The following is a 12616-nucleotide window of genomic DNA, read 5'->3' on the forward strand; positions in this document are numbered from 1 at the left end:
TGATCAAACAAATTTCAAAGTACTATGGAATAAGCCTTTTGCTTTTCGTCGTATCGTGTCTCAAATTGTGATCCACTCTGCGCAACATGCCACCAGATCGTGCAACGAACGCTGCTGTCGACAAAAACGTGTGTAAAACAAAAAGTGCGCATATGGGACAAGATACGTTTTTCTGAATGAATAGCTTATATATCATATACGGAACATATTCCACTAATGAACAGTCGGGGCTGGTAATATTTTACTCTGTTGCGTCAAAATATAAGAACCCTATCTCAACCACCGACTTTCGCATGTCATTGTACGCTGTCAGTATAGATCGGCCTACAATGTCTCACCGATCAGATCGCTCGAACTATGTGCTAAGCTTCGATCAGATCTGTGCGGCTGATTGTTAAAGACAATTAATTATAACACCGATTAGTCACCGCATGCCGACAGCCGATAAATCAGACATACCAGTGTGCAGCATATTGAGCGTTACGCCATCAAATAGCCATTGAAATATATTGAGTCTATTCCATTTGCAGTCTCGTTACTTTGCTTGCAGCTGCAAATCTTCGCTAGCTAAACTGTCACTGATGCCTAAGAGCGTGTTATCTTCTGAATTGATTCGGAAACATGGTGGGTGGTCGAACCGTAATTCAGGCTTAATGGATGCTCCAGATAAGAAGATGAAGCACCATGCTAAGCAACAACAAAACCCGTGAGGCGGGATACACCGGTTAAAATAAATCTGCTGCAGAAGTTCACGTCAATTCGTATCAATAAGGAGTCACTCTCTAAAGTGATTTGTCAGTGGAAGCGTGATTATCTGCATGTAGGCTGCAATTCGAAGACATATCATATAACGCCAAACCCGGATTATTTATGGTCCACCATAATACGGTTTTCCGTCTTTATTTTCCGTTCGTTTAGGATCCGCTTGGAAGCGGATCAGTCATGAGGGTTTTAGAACCCTTACCACCTGATGCCACGTACTACATTGAGTAACCTGTAATTTAACTTCCTGAAGTCGCCTCATCCATTTCTAGTAAAACAAATAAATTAAACTCGACATGTGGTATGTAATGAACGAAAATTATCAAAGCACTTTGAGGGCCAGCAAATGTTGCCTAAACCAGTTTGATACAAACGTAGCTGTAATTCACTGGAACATAGTTTATCCCTGGTTAATGAGGCTTTCATTTCTTATTGTTGGTAACGTATAAAAATACGAATGCATTCTACCGTTAATAAGATTTTGCCAGGAAAATTATCAAACACTTATACAAATTTCTAAAACAAATAAAAGCCAGATAATCGGCCTAAGGGCATGATCTTACTTAAGAAAATTACCGGAGTACAGGGTCACATATTTCACTGAAGAATTCTGGTGGTAAAATATAAAATTTCGGATCGCGTCTCAGAAGACTTGACGGCGTGATTGGCAGACGCCTGTTTTGTTCCACTTTGTAAAATTAGAACCACGTCACTCGGAGTGTTCAGTCTGAACCTGTTTCACTGAGTGATCGCCCTATTGCAGAGCCCAGATATTTCGGCTCGTTATACGTGTAAATTTATAACAAAGCCCAAAGAAGGAACACAGATATGCTGTACTAAAATATAACTAAAAATCGACCTTGGTCACCGGCGCACAGAAAATTCAGCGACAAAATATTTCAAGACCAAAGAAACCCCGTTACATTTTGGACCAACACCAGCAGAAACTGCTAATGGCAAAAATTATTCCCCAAGCATGTTCAACCACGGCGCAAAGCCATATGTGCCTGGTATAATGTCACATGGTTCCTAAGCCAAAATTTAAAATAGCTCTGATGTTTGGCACATGAGTGTTCTAGCTGATGGTAAATATATTCAGATAATTTGCATGTAAAATGCTCAAGGTCATCCCCTAGACAAATTCGCTAACTTGAACCGTTCAATGCGACGGAAACAAGCTCCGAATTCAATGCGCATTTACTCGGCAGATACCTTAATTTGATAGTTTTATTCCCCTACAAAGGAGAAAAACTGACAAATAAGAATACACGTTTTGCACAATAGAGTAGATTATGGGTGTCGTAAAGAATAGACGTGATATAAAATTTTGTGGGCAAAAACTAATTAAGCTTTCAAAATCAGCAAAGATAATGGCGCTATTAAAAACCGCTCCTAAGAAAACAGCTTGGAACGCGTGTGGTTTTGACACCTACCACACAGCGCACTTATTTCCCAGGCGGGCCACGCCAATGCGGCTTTAAGGAATAGTACGTGATTCTGGCCGTAAAACATTAGTGCAATGGTTATTTCTTTTCTGTCATGCAAGGAAGTTTTTTCTTTAACAAATCTTCTAAATGGCGCACCAACGCGCACTTTAGCAAAATATTTCTCGTTAGAATCTGAAAAACTACTATATCGGGTGCCAGACAAGAAGTCAACTAGACTGGTAGCACCATAGCAATTAAGGTGATAAGGCTTTTCAAATAGTTTTCATGCTATACCAGCAATTGCACCTTCAATTTTTGACCTATTAAACACGTTTATGTATAGAAAACTGAAGAAGGCTATATGAAAACCAGAGAATTTTCACCCCACGTCTGATCTCATGGTGTGCCCAAATCACAGTAAATCTTCCAAAATTCGCATTTCCGCTTTCACTGCCTTTTATTGATGCATTTTTCCCATGATTGCGGAAACAAGCCGCTGTTATGCAGTCATTTATATTGCAAGGGTGATACCGAGCAAACTGGTAATAGCGACGGTAGCTCAGGAGACCAGAAGAAGGTGTATTACTAAAAATGTCACTACGAAATGCTACCAACTAGTTTACCTTTACTGTACAGTGTGATTCCCTGGAACCCACTGTTTACGGCATACAGGACGAGGATCGATTTTTGCGGTCAAACTATGTAAGTAGTTAGCACCACGACCTGAATCACGATTGGCGGAAATTGTAGATATCGTGCACAGAGGTAGCATAGAGGTAGCGCTGTACATATGCATCAGTGATGAACCACTTTTCCCCGCGAGACAGAAATGTGAACGACCCAAAAATTTCATCAAATTAAATAATATTCGCATAAATGCTAGCAGTCGCACAACCGGGATTGATCGAAATGAATAAGAAGCACCGCTTAGCAATTGTGGATCAGATGCTTTGGTAGGAAAAAGAATCAAGGTAACCTCGATACCTTAACGTCAAAGGACAGACTAACAGTTGGCCGACTGCTGCGCACAAAAATTCCGACTCCTCATGTTTTGCCAGAAAATGGATATTATGATGTTCCAGGACAAGGGAACGCTTGAGTATTATTGATTTTCCTATTTACTAGGGGATACGAGGATTATAGTTTGGTATCAACCTTTGTGAGATACAACAAATAAGTGAAAATCAGATGCTTCATTTTGACTGTCGTTTGGTTTGCTGACCAAAACGAATGGGTAAAACACTGTTCACCCTATATGACATGAGTTTGTAATTTGTACCAAAATGCTAAAGATTGCGGTCATTGTTAACTGGCTTTATACGAGGCACGTTTGCAATGACGAGGGCAAAACTCACGTGAATAAGTAAAACGCGTGAAAAAGGCTTGTGATGAACCAATAAGTTTAAAGCAATTGTAAGGAAACGCCCAGGATCCCATCGCCAAATTGAACGTGTGATGAAAATTGTGCCCTAATTCTTGAGAAAAGTCAAGTGAACAATCTACATCATCGTCCTTCAAATATCCGCATGTTAATTAGTGCGCCAACGTTCCTCACCTTGTTCAACTATTTTATTGGTTTTGCTCACATATTCCTAGGAATTAAAGGAAACCTGAAAAAATAATGATTGCAGGCACCCTGTTTTGAAGAGTATTACAGATATGGATAATCAATGTATCGATCAACTCCATCATACTGAGGTTCCAGGGACCACTGAAGGAGGCTATTTGACACCGGACGAAAATTTATTACAAAGAATTTTGGTTGTAATTTCGCCAGATGTTGCGCTACTCCTGTTGTCATTTAGTGACTTTTAGCAATGCGCGAGATGTGGCATCTGCTTCTCAGGCTACTGCGACGAGCCCACGGAGTAGGCATATGCTTTTTGATCATCACATTTTAAAAACCAATGCACTACACTTTGGATGCGTACATTTCGTCTCATATCGCAACATACAATATACAGAGTTTTCTGTTTCACTGGTTCACTCTTGTGGATGTAGCGCTGCTAGTCGGGAGGTCAAACATTGAAATTCTCAAAATAATTCACCAAATTACATTTCCTGAAGCAAACGCGTGTTGCTTTTGTTTACCGGACAAAGACAGTTATCACAACATGAACGAAATTTAGTTTAACACCAGCCAATGAATTCCAATTATTTGCCCGGTTATCGGTGTACATACTTTGACGACAAACAGATAAATGCGCCGTTGATTTATTATGTCTTGCGAGCTGCTTAAAATGACTTTATATGTTTTAAATTTTAACTGCAAACCCTGTTCTCGTAAAGTTAAGGAGCACCCATCAATATCAACGACAATGGGGAAAATTTTGACGCCTCCTAAATTTAAACCACACATTTGTTCTGTATGCATTCGTGCCGATCGCATCATTCGTCAAATAATTCAAGGTCCCCAATATCGGTATAAAAAATAAAGTTGGTCAAATAAATGGATGAAGACAGTTATCACAACATGAACGAAATTTAGTTTAACACCAGCCAATGAATTCCAATTATTTGCCCGGTTATCGGTGTACATACTTTGACGACAAACAGATAAATGCGCCGTTGATTTATTATGTCTTGCGAGCTGCTTAAAATGACTTTATATGTTTTAAATTTTAACTGCAAACCCTGTTCTCGTAAAGTTAAGGAGCACCCATCAATATCAACGACAATGGGGAAAATTTTGACGCCTCCTAAATTTAAACCACACATTTGTTCTGTATGCATTCGTGCCGATCGCATCATTCGTCAAATAATTCAAGGTCCCCAATATCGGTATAAAAAATAAAGTTGGTCAAATAAATGGATGACAAACGTGGGATTAGCAGAAATCATGACTTTATTTTCCGTGATTATCCCATTTGTCGTAGGCAGGTTATTTACACGGAGGAAGAAAATTGTGCAAATAAATTAAACATTATTCATGGGTTTTAACATTGCGTTTTAGTGAATATCTGCTTCGCAAGAAGGATCCCAACATACTGTTTGTGTATGGGTAAGACTTCACATATTGACGAATTTTTATAATTTTTTTGTCCCTCATGGGATCTCCACCAGATGAACACATTGCTAACAGTGTCAAAATATGTTGATTGCAAATAACGAGCTGCTCAGTAATGCCGTAATCGCTTATTACTACCTAGTGTCTTGCGTCATCGGAAAACATCAGGATTTATGAGTATTAACAAACTTAAAGGAAACAATATGTGTGACCCGATTCAACTGCCGAGACGCAGTTTTGTTTACCGACCCTACGGAAATGAGTAGCACACTAATTGTTATCCATCCGTCTACCTCCGTTTTCTCTGAACGATTCAGTTTTTACGTCATTATGGTGAAGAATTAATTACTAGCTGAAGTCTGAAGCTGCGCTTATGTCTGATGAAGAAATTACAAAAACATTAAGCTATTCGTTGTTAGTAACATTTGGGGATTTCTCATTTGTGACCCACGAAGGAACCATTTGATCTCGGGAAAGCCTAGGGTGGGAGTGTTATTGCTATAACCTTGTTCACAATGGAAACCTGCTTGAAATCCAGGAATCTGTTATATATCCGGTGGTTCGCAGCAATCTATGTTGTCAGATGTGTTGTGGGAAAAATGTCCCTTATTACTGATTTATACCAACATAGCTTATTGAAGGTGCCTACTCTTTGATATATTCGAACGGCCCCTCTGTTTTTGCACAAATTTTCTGTCATGCAAACATAATCCCCGCTGCATTTGACGCCTGCATTTATTATCTATTTTGATTTTGCTGTCAGCGATTTGCGCGCCCATTGGATTATTGCACTATTATTTGCGTCCATTTTTCCACCGAAAACCAGAAAAATACTGGAATTCCATTACTTATCGCAAATGATTTAAACCAATATCTCAATATCAACAGAAAAATGTGGAAATGATCCGCACGAATATGACAGTAAGTTTGCAATAATTACCATACCATGAACAAAAATTTGGGATATTATTCTTCTTTGAAAAACCAGTTTAATCTATGCATGTGATCAGATATCGTGATACGATGTCTACACTTTCTTCACACACCACTGTTCTTAGTAGTCATGCGTTTTCATCTAATCTCAAGAGGAGGCAGATGTGCATGGCACGTGTCATCAAATCAAACGCAAATGCCCAATAAGCATTGAAATCTTCATTTTAAAACGCCCGATTTCTGGGTCCATTTTCTTGTGATATCGTGAGGTTTTACAAACAATTTTGTTTGCCTCTCACGCAGGTTTAGTGCAAGGTTTGCATCATGCAGACAAGTGAATACATTTACTGGCATCTACAGTAATGGAGAAATTGCATGTTATTTTTTGGGGCGCCATCTAAATTGTACGCTTACTTAAATGGCATGCCTTATGATAGCCTTTGCAATATTTCAATACTCTATTATGTCGATACGTACCTTTCAGTTACGGAGGTGCGCAAGGTTGAGTTCTGCCGCGGTATGTTGGCAGTATCACGTTTGTGCGTTATCTATTAGAATTTAATAACCAGTAAATTATTCATATGTATTTATTTCGCCTCCATCATGCATTCCAGGCACAAACAAGCTAAAGGTTTTTATTACTTAACTGTGAGATAAAAACACAATTTGAGTCACTCCAGGTGCCAGGAATAAATTTCAACACAGAGAAATTCAAATACAAAATGATTGTTATACTTATATGGTACAAAATAGATTGATTACATTTAAAATAACCGATGTAATATTTGTATGACCAGATAAGTGTAACACTGAAGAAAGGAACCGTTGCATTGTTAGGTCGAATATTTGAAAACGTTTACGAGTGATGTACTGCGGACTATTAGAATTACAACCGGTTTTCTACAGCTTGTGAAGCAGCCATATGAGTTCCTGTGACTGCAAGGAAGTTACATTTTATGCAGCACTTGATGGTAATTGTATTGTGTGCTAAGTATGATTTTGGAAAACCGTAATTTAATCCTAGCAAATCAAACCGGAAAGCATTCCTGTTTGCAAACTTGTTTCACCCGATTGTCTGTCAGGGTGTTGGGAACCGATATTGATTCACCGCACAAAATCAATGTTTACCGTACTATTCCCTTGGAAATAAAGTTTTGTTTTGCCAAGTGATTTTGGTTTCGGGATTTTGTATCGCTCAGAGTTATATAAAATTAAGGAAACACGTTCTGTGTTAATCCTGGTGAAGGCACAATACAAAGCTGTCTAACCTGGCTGCTGTGCTTTTAGCCTTTGCATTTGCACCACTGGAATTGAGATACTTGACAAAATCAAAGTCCGAGTTAACCGCTTGTATTTTAATACAAGTACTACCGGAACAACGAAAACCAGAGAAGTAGGGTTTATGGGCGACTACCGGCTTTTGATTTTAGTGTGCTCTTTATCTGACGGGCAGAAATTATCTTGGGTCAACCGATAGATTTCCCTTAGGTTACGAAGCAATTGTCATTGAAATTTCCGAAATAGGTGAATAGTATTTCAAGCCTTTCAACTGAATTTCTCAAGCCATATGACCCCGTGGTTTATTCAATAGTGCAGACACTGATTAGTTCAACCAACTGACCGGCCGACCTGGTAATCTCAGTGGTATTCATCCCACAAGCGACGTTCAATCACATTACGAATAATTGTGTAATTTTAGTTTGTTCTAAATCGTGTCAAAAGATGATGCCGAATGGAAACAACGCCTGAACAGATTCCACATTGGGCCAACGTATAATAACATTTGTTGCCCGTTTTCATTTTATGGCTTATGTGAGTAACACCATCAAGATTCAAAACCGTCATTTGGATTGCAAGGAAGTACTGTCAGTCAACGTTTGGTTGCCATACTTTCCATACATTCTCAGATTAATTGCCAAATAAAATTACTTCGATATTATAAGTACGTATAAAAGTTGTTATGTGTATTGTCCTCATTTTGGCCCTCAATGCTCGTTCGCAGTCAACTGCTGGAAAGACGCTCTCATACGCTGCATTAGTGAGTTCCTACATTACGCGCAGATGCATGAATGAAGTTGCACAGTTGGTGCAATGCAGAGTCCTTAGGTGTCGCACATAACGTCAGTTGCATCACTTTCAGAGGAAATCCAGTAGCATATTTTACGAACTACGTAATATCACTTAAAAATCAGGCACAAGGTGCTTGTTTTGATATGTATCAATTTGGTTCGTTTGAAACACAGTTCCATTTGATGATGAGGCTGGTTGTATGGGTGAGTTTACGCAGGCGTCGTTTCTATATTACTCAGCAATACCGAGTTACGCTAAAACGCAGGTGACAATATATCCTTAGAACAATTTTGTTTTCCAAACGCGCAGGTCAGATCCGGTTTCGGTGTAATAATTGAATAAGGCAATTTGCAGACGTCAAAGTGGCATATCGGTGTTCCCGTTTGCACTGTTAGTCTGCCAGACAAAGCGCTCTTAGCAATTAGTGCGGATAACTTCGAGAGTTTGCGCACATATTGGATAACCATTTTTGTTGAGTGGAAAATCCTGAAAAATTTAATATTTATTTAAATGCAAACTTTCGAAAAACCGTAGTTTCACAATTTCTCGCGTTTCAGAGCATTGTGATAAATATCACAGGCAAAATGGTTGCTGCTTTAACTTCATGGTCCCTGGGATATTGTCTGTGGCCAATGTTTGTGTACACCGTTGTGTTGCTAGCCCAGCCATTCAAATGAACATCGTACTACATGGTCCGTTGCGTGCCTACGTTCGGTGTTGATACTCAATCCCCGCGCGACAGTTTGATACATGCAGTTACATGGTCAGGAAAGAAGCACTGTCACTGAGATTTGATTAGAACAATATACCACATAAAAGTTGCTGATAATGGTTTCAACATTTCCATATCAAAAAATTCAGGGAGAGATCTCAAATTGCTAGGCAAAAGAAGAGTGAGCGATATGACTTACGTAAACACATTGAAATAAAGAGGATTTTAGAATGGACGACCAGGTTGAATTTTCCGTCACTTCCTCAAAAATTACCAGCTTTCGCGACTTAATTTGTGTCTAGGTTGAATTCAACCAGTAAGATAACTGAGAAAAAGTAACTATCCTAAAACTTGAGGTACTCGTTCATGCTCGTTCGTGCGTGCTTTTTAGAAGTGTGCCAAGATCTCCATACTCCACCAAGTAAGAATCAATTAGCAGACACTTTCCATAAGCTTGTTTTTTCATTTGTGCGCCCGGAGCTTATGTTCCCTTTGCGCATAAATCTTAAATCTTCTACCGAACACAAGAATTTTGCAACTAATTGATGTCAATTATACGCGATTATTTCAGAAGTCTCCAAAACCGATATGTTCATTTTGATCGTTCGGAACAGTTGAGTATATTCTTGTGCCAGAGTTTGCATTTTCGATGGCGACAAAATGAAGGAGTTATTTTAAATCATAATTCGGCTGAATTTGTCAGATTTGTACAAACAATCAATTCGGCATATTTCACGTTTAATGGACATTCGATGCATTTTTTCCGGTAAGATTCCGCACACAATACTATCATTTAATATTTGTATTGTGAATAAATTTGACAGGAGATATCAGGCGCAAGGAGACCATTATATGAAATTTTAATTATAACATAGAACAATCCCATGCAGCGATCAAGTGCGTTGTATGCGGAGACAAGGCACAATGTGGTCAGAAAGGTTCTGATTGCCTGTAAATTTAGTGGCTCGCTTAGTTCGCACAAATCGTGCGGCGGGAAGTTCTGCCACAGTAGGCCTACAACAAGGATTTGCCCCATAGGATTTTTGCTGAGATATACATTAAATGCCACAAGCACATTTAAATGATAAAAATAACAGCTTTTTGGAAGAATTCTGGCATACACTTACCTTTTGTTGCACTTGTTGTTATTTTGATGTGTTTGTTACTTTTGCACAAACTAGAACTTCTAACTGGGGAGCCGAAACAATAGTTGTTTTTATAATGTTTCTGGCGTGCCTGTTACAGAAAACTTTATTCGTTTGACACAAAGTCTCAAATGTTTCATACCTCACAGTTCTAACAACGTGTTTCTTAGTTAAACGTTGGTACAGTTGCTTTTTATGTTGAAAATTTAGTGCGATGAATGTGGTGAAGGAACCTCCGTCTATTTTACCGCGGTATTCGAACCCCACCAAAACACCGGATAAAACCAAGCCATGTGAAGGTCTGAATCATCCATAAAACACATCTATATTGTTCAGCATATCGTGATGCAAATTACAAGACATGTAGGTGAGTAAGGATTCCGAACTAGAGTCATTCTGACACTGTTTAGGGAAGGATATCTGGGGCATGTGTTTTTTATGAAGTAATTCTGACAAAGTGTATAACGATTTCTCTGAATTTTGACAGCGTATTTAAGTGGAATTCTCCGCTCGCAAATTTGATACCAATCTAACATTTGTCAGTGTGGTTGCGGGTGAGTCCATTTGGAAATAATTTAATTCGGCCGCCTTTTAGTTTTTGTAATAAAACAACTAATTATGCTCAAGGAAATAAATATTATTGCACAGCAGAGCCCCAAAAATCCGCTGGGAATTTGCACACTACGACGCTTTGTGAGAGATTACAACATTTATTGTCGTCGAAAAATAATTACGTCGCAACAAATGCGAATCAATAGAGCGAAGCGTGATAATGCGTTATTGTCAATGCATTGTCATGATTGCATACACCATCCAGGCTATGATGCCGATAAGGTAGCATAAAAATACGGCCAAATAAACGCACAACGACTCGTATGAACAAACCCACAGCTAACACCAAATCTAACACTTGCGGTATGGAAGCGCAAACATTGCCCGTCTTACCAACATCCGCATGCCTACGCATGCCTCCTGTCGGATGGTAATTATGAAATAGCAAGCATAAATGAAATTTTGAAGGAGATTTTCCCCGCATGTTCAAGTGCAATGGTGTTGCTGGCAGATGCGCACCGTCAACACCGTATTTCCTTCCATTGTTCCCTAAATATCTGGCATTAGCATAATCAGGAAATTATGACCATCGCACTGAACATTGTTTAGTGTTATAAGGGGTAAAAGCATGACGGTTGGTAATAACACATTTGATTTGTAACAAAAATTGAAAATGTTTACGATTCAGGAGATATTTCTGTTAATTTCAAAATAACTCAACCGGGCCGTAAATTCTGTTCACCTTCGATGTACATCAGAATGCAAACGGCATATAAAGGCAAAAAACGTAAAATTTTTCACCACGCTTTCTGAGACTAGTATGAGCTTTTCAGATAAATAAGCTTTGGCTCTGCTAACTTTGAAGGTACTTGTGTACGAATTTTACGGTTATCGAATTCGTTGTATGCATTTATTGTTTGTCATCATTTGCATGCCTCCGCTGCTTTAAGTGGGAATTTGTGGTTATTTACAGAATCAAAGAAAATCTAAATGCAATTAATGAGGCATGTATGTTCCAACCGTTTTCAGTTGATGTTGTCTAAGCATGTTTTGGGCTCCGGCCCGAAACCCTCCTCAGTTAAATATTCCAGCAAAGTTTATTCCGCCGTTTATTTTGAATACATTAGAACGACACAATTGTTTAAGTTACTTTCTTGATACTTTATTTTATCCTTTGATTTATAACATTTTTTTCTTTTCTTTACAAAATAACGATCAAGCTGTTTGTCACAATAGTCTACGGGAATGTGTGAATGCAAAAGCCGCACGATAATGTGCTTGTAATGCTACCAGAAGTCGCGTTTACTACAAGGAAATAAAATAATAGTTATGAGAACATGCGTTCATCATCTTGTGCCATTCGAAGAATGTCATAGGTTAAGGTGCCTAGACTTGTGCTGAATATGTATCAAGACTAAATTATTAGTCTGCTACCGTGATCGCATTCGTTAATTGGGCAAACTGCTACTAGGCTGTTCCGAAGTGCAAGCAATAATACGATACTACTTACCGTGGGCATTCTCAGTACCATGCCAAAACTTATGCGTGCTTTGCTCCAAAAATATTATTATTCATATGTTGGTTTATTACGAGAATTGGATGCATGTATCTACCTCTAATTTCTACCCTATCCATCACCATCATTAATATTATCGGCTGTAGGAACTGCACACTTGTCGCACGGTGGTTTGGGCTACCAAATTTCTATCCACAGATGGTTTAGTGGTGGTTGCAGCCAATAAAAATATATAAGAACAAATGAACATTAATTGAATGGACTTGTAACTTTGCCATCCATTGAAGACAAGGAATAAAGGCAAGGAGCTACTGAGGGATGCCTGTGTCATATCTGGCAATTTTTCTAACCAACAATATATTCTATTTTTCTGTTCTCACCAGGACAGTGGAGTTTGCTGCCAGGAACTTCCATCCAGTGGCGTAAAGATATAGTTTAACCTCTGCTTTGAGTGAATCGGATAAAGGAACCCTTCTAAGAAATCAATCTGCT

The sequence above is a fragment of the Opisthorchis viverrini genome (genome assembly GCF_000715545.1).
Source record: "Opisthorchis viverrini unplaced genomic scaffold opera_v5_54, whole genome shotgun sequence".
In the NCBI taxonomy this organism is placed as follows: domain Eukaryota; kingdom Metazoa; phylum Platyhelminthes; class Trematoda; order Opisthorchiida; family Opisthorchiidae; genus Opisthorchis; species Opisthorchis viverrini.